Source organism: Plectropomus leopardus, chromosome 3 (assembly GCF_026936395.1).
Source record: "Plectropomus leopardus strain MGB_pleo_1.0 chromosome 3, ASM2693639v1, whole genome shotgun sequence".
Lineage (NCBI taxonomy): Eukaryota > Metazoa > Chordata > Actinopteri > Perciformes > Serranidae > Plectropomus > Plectropomus leopardus.
Window position 1 is genome coordinate 5,259,734 of NC_142178.1, and position 15,267 is coordinate 5,275,000.

At 38.5% G+C, this 15,267-nt stretch overlaps 1 protein-coding gene across 14 annotated transcripts in view; it reads left to right on the forward strand.

Annotated features, from left to right (window-relative positions):
- Positions 1-233: 233 nt before the first annotated feature.
- The window catches only part of rbm47 (RNA binding motif protein 47), a 52,606-nt gene continuing 37,572 nt past the window's right edge, over positions 234-15,267 (forward strand). For 5 of the 14 annotated variants that reach the window (XM_042484906.2, XM_042484913.2, XM_042484914.2 and 2 more), the window contains exon 1: positions 10,217-10,855. The gene's annotated coding sequence lies outside the window, so the exon portion shown is untranslated. The other 9 variants (XM_088075413.1, XM_088075414.1, XM_042484909.2 and 6 more) reach the window with 9 other exon arrangements.

A 15,267-nucleotide genomic window follows, 5' to 3' on the forward strand; every position in this document is an offset into this window, starting at 1 on the left:
ACAAAGAAAAGTGGGTCACCGTGAGTGTTGGGAAATAACCTGTTTAGTTCGTGGTGAAATAAGCTACGTTTGCTCTCCTAATTAGCTAGCATCTTCACAGAACAGACTGAGTGTTTACATTGTGCTCCTCTTTCAACCGTAATTTAAAGCACGTTAGTCACACTAAATCTGTTGTCCCTGTTTGTCCCTCTCACTGTCTGCTATCAGGCCAAACTACAGACGCAGCTTCCTCCTCAGCAGGCCTGTCTCCCCCCACCAATGACCCAGCCACACTCCCAGCTGAAGAAGGAGGTGAGCTCATGATTTGTCAACTGAAAGTAACTGAAATTAGTTTTGTGATGTTATCACCTTCCTCTAATACTTAATACATCTATGGTTATCACCATTCTTAGAAGAAGTACTAGAAGTAGAAATGCCACAGTCTAAAAATAATAATAATGATTTAAGTAAAAGTCCTGTATTCAAAATGTTGCACAAGTAAAAGTTCAAGTAGTATCAGCAAAATGTAGGCTACTTAAAGTATGAAAAAGAGAAAAGTAGTCATTGTATCATAACCATACTGGTATTATTTCTATGATCGTAACATGAGCTCCTTAGGTTATCATAGAGTATCTTATTATTCTATTTACATGTAATGGTGTAATTTTTCAATATGGAGCCAATTTTAGATACTTTGCATATTCCTGTGTAAATTAGTAGTATCATACTGCATCACATCAAAAATAGATGGATTGATTGATAGATATGTTTTATAATATTTATTTATTATCAAATGATACATTATTTCAAAATTTCTATAGTTAATCGCGATTAATAGCATTTTTTAATCACATTTTTAAAACTCCATTATCTTGCATCACAAAACAGTTTTGAAGGCCATTCACAGTAAAGCAATTCTTATCAGACTGCTTTGATTACACTTTTTAAAACCAAACAACAGGTTTTTCTCCAAGCTCAAATGTCCTCACCACTGTTCAACACACAGTGACGCACTTGGCTGAAGGGATCACAGTGCCAATGCGTTGGAAAACTTCCTACCACAGTCTGTTGGAGTTGTTAGGAAAGTTTCTTTACATCCTTGGAGCTCTTTTCATGCTGAGACTAAAAAAAAGTTGGTTGTGCATCCTCCGTTTCATCAAAGTAGCTCTCTTTGCAGCCAGAAAAGTCCAACTCAGCTGTTATTTGTGACCTTCTGCTTCATATTGTTTCCCATTTCTCTCCTGCATAAAACTTTTCTCCACTAGCTTGGACAGAAGCCCAAATAACCAACAAAACCACATTCCAGAATTCATGAGTAACACACTTGGATATGCAGTGTGTTGAATGCATCTCTGTCCCATTGTCCATCTGTGTTTCACTACAGTTTATTGCTGTCAGTGAATGTATCTGCTGCTTATTTAATATATAATGGCACTATTTTAGTTGTGACTGGTTTGCCCACTGAGAATGTACATTTAAATGTCACTTGGTTGGTATCTGTTTCATTACATGGTAAAATATATTTAAATCAAGATGAGTGTTTCTGAAAAGCACTTAAACCCAGTGAGCATCTTAAACCCTTTGAAACCTGGATTGACATAAGTTTTCTTGTGCTGTGTTCAGATGCCTTTCACAGGCTGTTGGACCCTTTTGAAACCAAACAAACTGATTTGATTTCTTTCAAAAATATGGGGAAAAGGCAATGGCAAACTTGACAAGAAATGTCTCACAAACTGCAAGAAATTAGTAAAGGGTGACAAGAAAATTATGCGCCTAAAAAAAAAAAGCTGAAAAAAGCTATACAAAAAAGTCCAGAAAGCTACATTTATAAACATTTTAAAATTTAAAATTATGTTACAGAAAAAATATCATTACACATGTAAATTAATTTAATTTTCAGCACTTTATTGGTGATTTTCTGGTTTGTTTTTACGTTTTGCTTTTGTTTTTGCTTATTTTCAGGTAATTTTCTTGTAACTGTTTAAGTATTTTTTTTTCAAATTTTGGGGCCATGTTGTGTAAGTTGTTTGTTGCCTTCTTCCCATGTTTTTCAAATAAATCAAATCAATTTGCTCAAGTTTCAAAGGGTTAAACTGAAGTCGTAAGTCAGAGCTGTGAGGTCTCTATAAGACCAACAGGGGGAGACATTTTACTGAGATGTAACAGTGATACCTTACAGCCCTCCTCCTGCAGTGTGTGACCCATTTCAAAGCCACTTTGTCGCCTTTGTTTGATTTGAGTACTTAACCATTAAGAATGTATGAAGCTGCCTCTTCTCATCAGTCAGCTGCATGAATAGGGCGCACACTAAACTCAGCACATCAAACCAGTGTCTGAATCAATAGTAATGGAGCATGAGGGATAAACACAAAGCAGGTTTTTGTGGTTTGTTAGCGCTTGGTGGGCCACAGGGGGCTCATCAGTGTGGAAAAACCTCAGTGAGCTTTTTTGGGGGCCAAATGAGCCTCGCTTCACTGCGGGTGAGAGTACAGCTGGAGAGATTATCCCATCCAACACGCGTCATCAATGTCGCCTCACAACAGGCCTCCAGTTGCTCCGTATGGGTTGTGTTTGTGAGGGTGTGTTTGTGTGTGTGCGTAACGGCGTATTCAATAATCGGCCCGGTTGGAGACGGCGGGTCGTGCGGCCATAAGCCGACCTGGAATTTTCTCAATAAAGGTCTAATCTTTACGGGAAGCTGTACAGAGCTGGAAGGAGTTTCTCCTCTACCTTTAATCAATTTACCTTCACACACTCACACCAGTGTTCAGTTACATTCAGTATTTTGTATTGTTGAATGTGTGTGTGTGTTGTTTGCCTTAGTGACCTTGAGATGATCTAGTGCAACAAAGGGCCAGGTATCCTGCAGATATCCTGTGGCCAGAAGCAGCCAGGTAAATTGATGTAGCCTCGTGTCACAAGTCACAAATCTTTCCTCAAGCAGCTTCTATCTATCTATCTATCTATATTTACAATTTATACAGCATGTGTCACCCTATGTCCTCCCTAAAACTCCCTAAAGACCCTTTTAACAGAAAAATAATCGTTTACATGCACATTTGAGTCGAGCTATGGTTAGAGCTGGATTAGGCCATTTAATTGCATTACTGTCCTTGTCCTAATATACAAGCACTGGAAGAGAATCAGTGTATTGCTGGAAGTATAGATATACCCCCTTTCAGTAAGTTAAAATAAACATTTATTATTTATACAGTCCATGATATAGATCGCATCACAGTCACAATGTGTATTTACAGTATCTTCGAGGTAGAAAACCCCTGCATCACCTACATATAATCAAACAAACTGAAAAAAACTCTGCCTTCATTGATTAGTTGTATGCTACCTAAAAAAAATTAATATCAGTTTAAGTGCAGCCTATGCTATATGTAGAATATTTTCACCGCCTTACTTTGCTGTAAGACAGCCCCTTACTGACAGGGATTTGAAGCCGTTATATAAAAAACACCAAACTCCATTGAGAACAGTGTTACTACACAGAGCGGCGGAGCTGCTGCTGTACCGCTGCCTCCTTCAGCTGTTGTGGAAGGTAAAGAGGAGCAAATATTCAAATGAAGTGTACACTTAAAATGATACTGATTTTTTTTAAGCTGGCAAAAATATGTTTTGCTGCAGCACAGTCTGCATCAGTACATTGCTTAGCCTTTGCACCAGTGTTGTGGGACTGTACTTTAATTATCAGAGGAAGACGGGTGGCTGGAATGTGTCTGTTTTATTTAAAATAGATAGGAAATACTACATATTTAAGGTGTATGTCCCTCACTTAAGCCAGAATTGAAAACACAATTCCTTCTTCAGTGCTTAAATTAAAAAAAAAAGCCTGACCCCTTTTGCAGCACCCCTAAGTGAGTGACAAACAGTAATTATCCGTAAACACCAAGGGAGGCCGGCGTGGCAATGAGGAGCATGAGCAGATCACTTAGTCCAGTTACAGTCCGACTAAGGTGTTAATTTGACAGAATTGCCAACTTCTACTCACATTATCTGGGCGTGTTGGTGTTATTTCAAGAAATTTGATTTAGTCCGGTTTTAGTTTACATGTATTTTAAAAGTCCAGTTTTGGTTGGACTAATACAATAATTCAATTTTTTCTAACATCATGTAAATGTCCTGAATGTCAGAATCCTCAGGAAGAGCAGCTGAGGAGGGGTCCCTCTTCCAGACCTGCAATAGATGTCATGTGTACAGAGTAACCAACATAATAAATTTCCAATAAAAACAATTCAAGTGACATAAATTATACAAATAATGTAAACATATAGGAAGAAGACATACAGCACTTTTATGTATGTGGATATCCACTCATACGTGATTGTTGAACATCTCAACTCAAAATCCTGTGAATAGCAGCCCAATTAGATTTCAAGCACATTTGTGAAGGCTGTGTGAATGTTACTGTATTTCTTGTAAATTTTGGTTTTTCACTTTTACATGTACTAATTAGAGCTTGTTAGATATCATCTTGGAATTTGGATGTCTTGTTACTGATGTTTGTCAAGAACAACTGTTCACTTAAAGGAAAAAAAATATCAAAGTTTAAAAGTACTGGTTCAAAAAAGTACATGATCAGGGTGTCCACAAACTTATGGCCACATAGTATATTAATTATGGTTATGTGTGTGTGTGTGTGTGTGTGTGTGTGAGAGAGGTTTGATCTCTCTCACTCATCAAGACCCAATTAGAGTCTATTAGACCCACATCTTACTCTCTCACACACAGATGCACGAACACACACACACACACACACACACACACACACACACACACACACACACACACACACACACACACACACACACACACACAAGACTAGGCTGTAACTATTGTGGCAAAGCGGAGAATGCTGCTTTTGTGTAAAGTACAAGGTCAGAACTTGACATTTCTTGTTCTTCTTGTCGCTACATCACAGCCAAATATGAAAGTGATCTTATTTTTGTAACACGAGAGAGAGATTAAAAACAAGATCCACAGCAAGGCCACAAACATCGATTACAAGCTTACACACACACACACACACACACACACACAAACCGTGTGATACAATTTGACATCACAAATCCAGTTCAGCAGCAGATACAATAGTAATATGATTCCAGTTTTCCTCCTTTCTCAGTTTTCGATGCAGTGTATGTGATGGCTTGATCGGGCCCACTTGCTGCAGGTGAATAGATACACTGTGCCCCGGCCCTTTGTGTGTCTTTGTCAGCTGTTTGGAGCACCAGCGGAGTGTCTTCCTGGGAATCTGTTCACTCTGTGTCTCAGGTCTCTCCTGTCTATTGTGTAGCAACCAGGGCAGGGTCTAGGCAACTTATTGTGGGAAGAGTTTGCTTTTGTTTACAGCCTGTGAAAAAGCTGCATGTGGATGTCTGCAGCTCTGTGTGAGTGTGTTTGTGTGTGTGTTTGTGTGTGTGTGTGTGTGTGTGTGTGTGTGTGTGTGTGTGTGTGTGTAAGCTAACAGTTTGTAAAAACCATCATCATCATTAAAGGATAATTCCAGTTTGACTATTAAAGGAATAGTTCAATATTTTGCAAAATACTCCAAATTAAAATAAAAAAAAATACTCCAAATTAAAATACTTTTTTTTTTTTAGCAGCCTTGAGTCTTGTCACTGTGGGGTTTACAGGCAATAAGCTCAGTGGCTGCACCTCTTGTAGCACCTTTTAAAAATCAAACAAAAAAAGATGTATAACCTGTTTAAATGTGCTCATAGGCTTATTTTTTCCCCAACTTTTTGGAAAGAGCCAGGCTACATGTTTCCCGCTATTTTCACTTTTTATGCAAAGCTACTTGGATTTATTTGATTGCATTTACTTGTATAATATACTTGTATTTCATAAGGCCAAACTAACTAAACAACACTAGTACAACAAAAGTACTAAAATTTTGTTCTCACCAAAATTGCTGACATCTAGGACAGTGGCAACATTGCTAAAATGAAACCTCACAGGGCAACTAACATGAGAAGAGAAAAAAAATGGCCAACGAAAAAATGATTTCCAAAATAAAAAAACATTTTAGTTTACAGATGGACTTAGTTGCCAAACCAAGCAGCAGCCTACAGGGCTGAGAAAAGAAGACAATGCTTAAGTGCCAAAAACTGCAGTTCCTCTAATGTCCACTTGAGGCTGTCTCCAAAAGTGAGTCAGTCCCCATAAACACCCATGTTGAAATGCCTCACTTTAAAGCAACAATAAACATGTTTTCAGCCTGGTATAAAAAAATTGTTTTGGTTTCTATAGCTAAATTCACCATTCACAACAGCTGTACAGGGTGTGATTTTTATATAACTCACCTATTACACATATTTAGGGAGGTGTCATTTGAGTGATAGGCTGTCCCATTCATGACAACTGTAAGGGGGGATTTTTATTTAACTCACCCGCTTAAATGTTATTTATGCTTGAAGTTGCATGTATTCAAGGGTGTGGCTACTTAAAGTGACAGGTGTGTGCTGTCCATTTAAAAGTTGTTAAAACAGGGACAATGCTGGTCAAGTAACGTAACCTTATCAAAACCCAGATTAATAGAGTATAAGCACAATAGTAGCTGTCGCTATTTCAGTGCATTTTCAGTTCATGAAAGTTAATTGCTACATTTTTGTCGCCTAAAAAAGTCTTCTTAAGTGTTTGGTTGAACCAAAAGACAATAAGAAGTTGGATTTACAATTTTTATGTTAAGAAGATTTTGTTTAAAAAATGCAGTCCGCAGCCCAGTAAGTGAGGACACGGTGGCTTTGTCCATTATTTTATACAGACTGTGGTAAATCCTTAATGACCACCATGTTACAATGTCCAACTTTACAGTCAGAATAAATTTGTTTACAGCCTACAGCTATATCCATTTGCTTTATGGCTTTGACCTACCGTTCTTGTTATAGTTGAGCACAATCAGGTATTATTACTGACATTCCATTTTTCTGTTTAACCAACAAATAAAGCAGCTGAGATAATTCCGCTGCAGCAATGATGTTTCCAAATCTCTGCACGTACTTTGGTGAGTACAGTCTTATGATCAAATAAAACAATGGTCTTAACTACAAAGATAGCTGTACAAAAAATATTTACAGTTGCAGCACAAAAGATTTCCCGTTCATATAATTCTGTGTAATGTAAAGTAGTTTTTCATTACATTACTTTGCATGTTGTGTTTAGATTAAAAGACTTTTTAAAAAAAAGGCCAAACAGCATTTTCCAACATTATTATACAAATCAAAAAACCCTTACCTCCTGGTACACATTATATCTTTATAACTGAACTTCATACTGTTTCAGGTGGTCAGTATAAAAACTCATGCCAATAAAGCAATCATAAATCTCTGAACAATCCAACCCCTCCCACAGAATAAAATGACCTTTATCTCTGCTACTGATATCCAACTGGTATGTGAATGATCCCTCCCTGCATTATCCCACAACCCAACATGTTGTTTCAACAGGAAACAGTAAAACAACATAAGAAAGATACTCTCCTGAGTTGCTTGGTAAGGTTTATGTAACCTATCAAAATCAGCCATGGACAAAGTGATTTTAACACATCTGCAATGTAATGGAATGAACTTTTTAGTTTATTTAAAGGTCCCATATAATGCTCATAATTAGGTTTGTGCTTGTATTTTGGGTTTCTACTAGTATATGTTTACATGCTTGCATGCAAACCTCAGGGAGCTAGTTTTGTTGTTTAACTTTCAATGTTCACTGAACTTTATAAAGAAAAAAAAGTTGCAGCGAACTTGCTGTATGATGTTGAAAGTCTCAGTTTTGGTTAAACATTTGCAAAGGCATTTAAACAAAATTTTGTGCTAGAATTTGTTATCTTTCAAATTTTAAATTTTGACAGAAATATTTTAATTTTTATTGTAAATGCAGATTGGTACCAAATATTGGTTATTGGTCTCATTAAGAACTAATAATCGGTAAAGATATCAGCCCTGAAAAACCAGTAACAGTCGACACCTAGTCCATATAGTATACTACTTGTGACATTAGAAATTCACAGAAATCCTGACGGCTCGTTTAAATTCAGTTTCTAAATACAAGATGTGTGCATTTTCTCTGTGGACTGAGTCTTTTTCTACTTTCCAAATATTTACATAGCACCCTTACCTGCTTTATTTTTTAAAAAGTCATAGAAATCTGACCTTTTACAATATGGGACCTTTAAAGCTGTTTCAGTCCAAACAAGGCAAAATGTGACCGGGATCACATGGTTACTTATATTACCAATAATACGGACTATATCCAACAAACATCTTACATTACTATACAAATGTTTTTATTGAATCATTGCACCAGATGTTGAAGGACCACACAAGGGTTCGTGTAAGTCCCGTTTAGGTATTTTTTAACTGTTATTAACTGATGCCAAAGTCTTTGCGATGCTTCCATTCATCACATGTCAAAGTTATTGTACTGTTAGCAATTTAGTAGTTAATGCAGATGATTTTGAAAAGCCTGCGCTGTATAAACACACAGTGATGGATTACCTGACTCGAGCAAGTCTCTGCAAGTGGATTTTCTTACTGTGAGAGAATGATTGTAAACATGTAGTTATACATGGTGAAGCTGGTGTGTTTTGGATAGTTGTCAGCAGTTGCATTATGTGAATGTGATTTGTTGTAGCAAAAATATAGACAAACACAATGTTGTCCTTGTAGCTAAATAGACTTTATCTGCATACACACTGTTACTCTATAATTAAATAATGATGACTAAACACCAATGAACTGCTTTACTGCTACCTCCTGTGAAAATACAGCAAGAAAAGATTTGTGAAACTTAGTCTGGTGACTGTCAACTCCTCAGCCTACCTGCAACAGTACAAATCTCATCTCTTATGAATGCTTCTGTATTTGCACACTTCATTCAAGTCGTGTTAAGTAAGCATTAAAGTGAAACGTATTGAGCAACACGTCCAACGGCTCCGGCCTCCTCCCAGCCCTGGAGTTCAGCCGCTGTGTTGAAACGTTATTTCTCTGTGTGTGAGCACGTCTGACTCAATCTCAGTTTCCTATACACACACACACTTGCAAGTTCCCTACTGTGTGTGTGTGTGTGTGTGTGTGTGTGTGGGGGGGGGGTTGTATCTGAATGTATGCATGTGTGTGTGTGTGTGTGTGTGTGTGTGTGTGTGTGTGTGTGTGTGTGTGTTGTTACTCTAAACAGAAATCCAGCTTCCTCACTTCTCTCTTCTGTCCTCAGTGTGTCAGTTGAATGCGCTTGTTAGTACAACTGTCTAACTGACTCTGTCTCCATGACAAGAGGCTGTCACGGGGAGGTTGCACTTGCCACACACCTGAGATCAGGAAGAAGGAAGTGCCTGGTCCCGCCCATGCAGAATTCTGCGAGGAATCTAGGTAGGCAAACACACGCACACACACATACACACTATAGTGAATGAGAGGTGAAAGAGGTCTGAAACTACTCTGCCTGATATAAAAGAGAAGAAAAAGTGTGAGAATGCGAGAATAAGAAGCACCCACTGAGCCAGTGGTGTTTGGGTTATTTTCCACTCTTTTACTTTCAGTTCACATTTCAGGCCTGTGTGTGTCACATATGCTGACTGACTGTCAGACACAAGAAATCCGGGTGTGAGTTGTCATTACTGAGAGTTGTCATTACAGAGACACCTGTGTACGTCAAGGGAGTGAACCTAAAGACAGCGTGTCATTGTGACGTCGGGGGTGGGCGCGCATTTGTGAATGAGCCAGAGGTTGTGTGTGATCATCTGTAATAAGCATGTGGCGGATGGTGGAGCGATCATGTGGTGTGTGTGAGGTTTTTTGAACTAGGTGTGCAGGAAACTCCTTTGGAGGAATGCTGCTCTGGCTGATTCAGTCCTCACACACACACACACACACACACACACACACACACACACACACACACACACACACACACACACAGTAACACACAGATTGGCCGGGGCCACAGGAGGATAGCATTTCCCATCCGGAATGATAGGAGGAAAGGAGGGAGGGAGGTGTGTTGGGGGTTTGGGCAGTCACATTCAGGTTTGGTGAGTTTTCGGAGGAGGCTGTGTGTACACCATACACATGATCGAGAGAGAGAGAGAGACAGAAAGAGAGAGAGACGGACGGGGAGACAGAGACGGAGGAGAAACACTTTGCAAGGAAGTCTTTGGAGAGTTAAGGATCTTCTCTCATGCAACCTGTGACTTGAGCTCCGCGATGCTGTGCTGTAAGAGATAGATTTGCATTCAGGTGGAGGGTATTCTGGGATCATTAGCGTGTTAGTGGTGTTTGGGACTTTTTTCCTTTCTTTTCTCCTCCCTCCCTCCCCTCCTTCCAAGGAATGTGGGGCTTATGTCAGTGAGAGTCAGGTACAGACTCACTAATTACCACTGCCATTCCTCCCTCCATCGCTCCCTCCCCCCCTTCCCTCCCTCTTCCCTTCAACTCCGCCACCTTCCCTCTCTCTCCTCCGCTCCAAGACCTTGTGCGCTCCCTCCCCTCTCCTGCCTCCTGCTGTTGCGTCTACAAGCGCTGTCGTGACTGGAGCAGAGGCAAACAGAGAGGATCTGAGTCAGAATCCAAAAAAACACCAAAAGGAGAACAGAAACTCTGACTTGTCGTCTCTCTCTGTCTCTCAGTGTGTGTGTTTGAGAGTTTGTTAGATGTGTCTGAGTTCTCGTCTGATTCTTCTGTGGGGGACCTGTCATTGAAGACAGGAGGCACCTTGACAGCAAACAAGAGGCCGGAGAGAACCTGACAGACAGCGCAAAAGGAGGAAAGAGGGAGGAAGGGAAGATGAGAAAGTGACAGGCTGGATCGTTGCTTTTGAACGGTAGCAGAACCAAAGAGAGGTCACCAAGACTACACGTCCCAGCATCCTACAGGTTGGCTGCAAACTCATCATGTGCCTTTTGTTCTTTTGCTTTCTGTTTGTTTATTAATTCAATCTTTTAACTATTGGGCTCTTAACTTAACAGACATGGTGTGTTTTCTCACCTGGAGGACTGAGAACACACACACAGACACACTCGGACACACACACACGCACACACACAGTGGGTATCTGGAAGGACATTTCTTCAGCTGGTCCAGTGTTCACACTGACCCAGCTGACTGCTATAACCTTCACTACAAGGTTATGGGACAGGGACTCGATGTTTATTTGTGTGGGGATGTGTGTGTGTGTGTGTGATCAGTTGCTTTCTTGTCGAGCCATCTTGTTTGTGTGTGTGTGTGTGTGCGTGTGTGTGCGTGTGTGTGTGTGTGTGTGTGTCAGAAACTGGTTGAGCAGGGCGCCAGTTAGCCTTGGGTGTCCTGTTGTTGTACAAACGAGATTTAGCTGTGTGCATGCACACGTGTGTGAGTACACTTGCCTGTGCATAGATAAACTGTACGTGTGTGCGTGTGTGTGTTAAAAATCAGCAACAAAAATAGTTTAAATTTACAAAACTGTCGTTTCTTCAAATGTAGTTTGTGCCTCTGATAATCTGAAGATATTACCATGTGTTGCAACAGTATATGGTGAAATCCACAAGTATTATGTTTTGATGAGTCTTCTCTTTTGACAAGATCTTAAATCTGTGTATTTACATTTTTAAAATGTAACGATTTCCCATTTGTCTTCAACCAAATGTGCTAAACTTTAAAACAAAAGGTGTGACGCTGAAATAGAAAAAGAATATACAAAAAGGATTGAAAAATGTTTAGTAAATCATTAGCTGAGGGCCTAATTTCAGCAGATGTGAAATTATGCTGGTAGCTTGGACGTGGTGGAGACAGTTTCACTTACTAACTTACTGTTTCCTGCGAAATGTGGAGATGGAGGACAGAGAGGTGCAGAGTGACGCCTGCAATACACTCCTTTGTATGTGTGTGTCCTCTAGAATATTAGTATAGTTTTAGAACTTTAGGATGTAATTGGAGAATGTTAAGTCATGGATGTTGAAGAGTTCTAGATCTAGGGTTCTGAAATCTTTCTAGCATCTTACTCTTTTGAGAGTATCACAGGTTCTAGAATATTATGGGTTCTAGAAAGTTCTAGAATTTTGTTATTCTAGAATGTTACGGTACTGCAGTGGTATAGTTCTAGAATTATAAAGTACAATCATGGAATGTTAAGTTATGAATGCTTTTTATTCTAGAATTTTAGGGTTCTGAAATGTTTCTAGCATGTTATGGATTCGAGAGTTTCACAGGTTCTAAAATATTACTGTTCAAGAATGTTATAGTTCTAGAATTTTATTCTGCATTGATATAGTTTTAGAATTATAAGGTTGAATTGTAGAATGTTAAGTCATTGATGTTTATGAGTTTTAGAATATTAGGGTTCCAGATTGTTTCTAGCATGTCATGGGTTCTACAGTGTTACAGGTTCTCGAATGTTGTGGTTTTCGAATTCTACTGTTCTAGAATGTTATAGAATTTGAGGACCAATTGTAGAAGTCAAGTCATGGATGTTAATTTTGTTTGTTTTAGAATGTTACAGTTCTTGAATGTTTCTAGTATATCATGGGTTCTTGGTGGTTACAGGTTCTAGAATGTTATGGGTTCTCGATTGTAGAAGTTCCAGAATGGTGTAGTTCTAGAATATTACAGTTCTGCAGTAGTATAGTTTTAGGATATTATGGTACAGATGTAGAATGTTAAGTCATGGATGTGTGGTCACCGTTCTGTAATGTTTCTTGCATATCACTCTTTTTAGAGTGTCATTTGTTCTACAATGCTATGGGTTTTAGAATGTTGTAGTTCTAAATGTTACAGTTCTGCAGAGGTTTAGTTGTAGAATTTAAAGTGCAGTTGTCAAATTTTAAGTCATGGATGTTTATTGGTTTTAGAATATTATGGTTCTGAAATATTTATCATGTCACTTTTCCAAAGTGTCACAGGTTCTAGAATGTTATTAGTTCTAGAATGTAGGACTTCTAGAATCTTACAGTTCTGCAATGGTATAGTTGTAAAATGTTAAGGTACAATTGTGTAATGTTAAATTATGAAAGTTTGTTAGTTCTAGAATGTAAGGATTCCAGATTGTTTCCAGGTTGTCATTGGTTCTGAAGTGTTACAGGTCCTAGAATGTGTGGCTCTAGAATGTTAGCGTTCTAAAGTGTTACAGTTCTAGAATTTAAGGTCCATTTGTAAAATGTTAAGTCATGGATGTTTATTAGTTTTAGAATGTTAGGGTTCTGAAATGTTTCTAGCATGTTACTCTCTCTAGGGTATTACAGGTTCTAGAATGTGGGGGTTCTAGAATGTAGCAGTTCTGAAATGGTATAGTTCTAGAATGTAAAGGTACAATTACAGAATGTTAAGTTATTAATTTTTGTTAGTTCTAGATTGTTAGGGTTCCAGAATGTTCCTAGCACATCAAGGACTCTAGAGTGTTATGAGTTATAGAATATTGTGGTTCTAGAACATAACTATTCTAGAATATTGTGGTTCTAGAATTGTAGGTCCAATTGGCAGTGGTAAAGTTCAATAATGTAACTGTGGAGTGTGAAAATAAGAATGTTTGTTAGTTCTAGACTGTTCGGGTTACAGAATTTTTCTAGCATGTCACTGGTTCTAAAGTGTCCTCAACGGATGACTGGCTCCCTTTTGAATACTGTAAATACTTCCACATGTTTTAGGTGTGTGAAAGGTGTGTGTGTGTGTGTGTGTGTGTGTGTGTGTGTGTGTGTGTGTGTGTGTGTTGAAGTGCTGGTCAGACCTGATGAAGTGATGACACATGGGTTTGTCAAACTGCTTCATCAAAACCAAAACCAAAAATAGATACCAGTTAGGGTATGATAGTTATTCAGATGGACCTGCCGATCTGTCTGTCAGTCTGTCTGACAGTCTGTCGGTCTGTTTGTCTGTCTGTTGGTCTTTCTGTTTGTCTGTCTTTGAGACAGTGGCTTTGGGTTCATTACAGATTGTGCAAGAGAGTTCAAGAGGTGAACCATTTTTCAGAATGATACTTATCATGCTCAACTCACTGTATCACATTCCACAACTGCAAAAAGGGACAAACAGTCACCCAAGACAGGAATTTGTATCGACGCTTTTTTTTTCTTAGCGTGACCTTAGTGGTATCATGTTTGGGCCCGCTCCAGTTTCAGGAAGACAGACTACAGAAGGAGAAACAACGGGAAGAAAAATGAAAGATCTCTTTTTTTTTCTTTCTTTTTTTTAACCTGAGACAAAGGTTAAAGTGAGTCTTAAAAGCAGGAAGCTGATTGGAAATAATTATTCAGCAAACATCAAGTACAGTATGGGGAAGAGAAACAGCTTAAATGGCTTGAATTATATACACACAAACATGTCAGCACGTAGTATATGGTCGAGTCACGTGACTATCACATGATCATCTCATGGTCCTGATGGGGAAGTGTTAGTGTGTGTGTGTGTGTGTGTGTGTGTGTGTGTGTGTGTGTGTGTGTGTGTGTGTGTGTGTGTGTGTGACAAAACCATGTGCCTAATCCACTGATACTAAAGCAGAAATCTAAAGCTGCAGAGTACAGAGAGAGAGAGAGAGCGAGAGAGAGAGCAACCTGTTAGCACTATTGTGTTGTTTATGAAACACCTGTAACAAGATCTGATCACCCTCTCTCTCCTCACTCTCTGTTTGTCACAAACACACATACCTGGAAAGCACAATGGCTACATTCTTCCCCCTCTGTCGCCCCTCTCCACCTCCCTCTTTAGCTCCCCCTCTGATCCGGCCAATCACTGGACGGCAGCAGGACGAGGGGGAAGTCAAAACAGGTGAAAATAAGCATGCCACATACAAAACAGAGGAGTGAAAGATATTTTTTAATATGCTCAATATTTGTACAAATGCTCAGAGGCTAAAGGAACACTAAAATACACTGGGAAAAATAGAGAGAGAAATGAGTAGCAAGATGAAAGGAGGATGTAATAATGTTTTACAAACTAAACAATATTAAAAACAAAAAACTTGAGAGAACAATGAAATCATAGGAGAGAAAAATATTAAATGAGACTGAAAATGTGGAAATATAAAGACAAATAAAATATAAAAGAAGAAATGTGAAAATCAATAAAAATGGTAATTAATATATTTGAGTGTATTTTATATTTGGTCTGTATATCTCCAGTATCTTTTTTTTTAGTTATTCCACTTTATATTTACATATTTTTTTAAATGTAGGTTAAATTTGCTCCTTTTTATATTTCAACATTTTCTTACGTATTTATTTAGGTCTCTTTATATTTAAATATTTGTTTTCCTCTTCTTGTTTTATAGATTTAGATTTATAGGTTTAATTTGTCCTCAGTAACAGTTCATATTCACCTT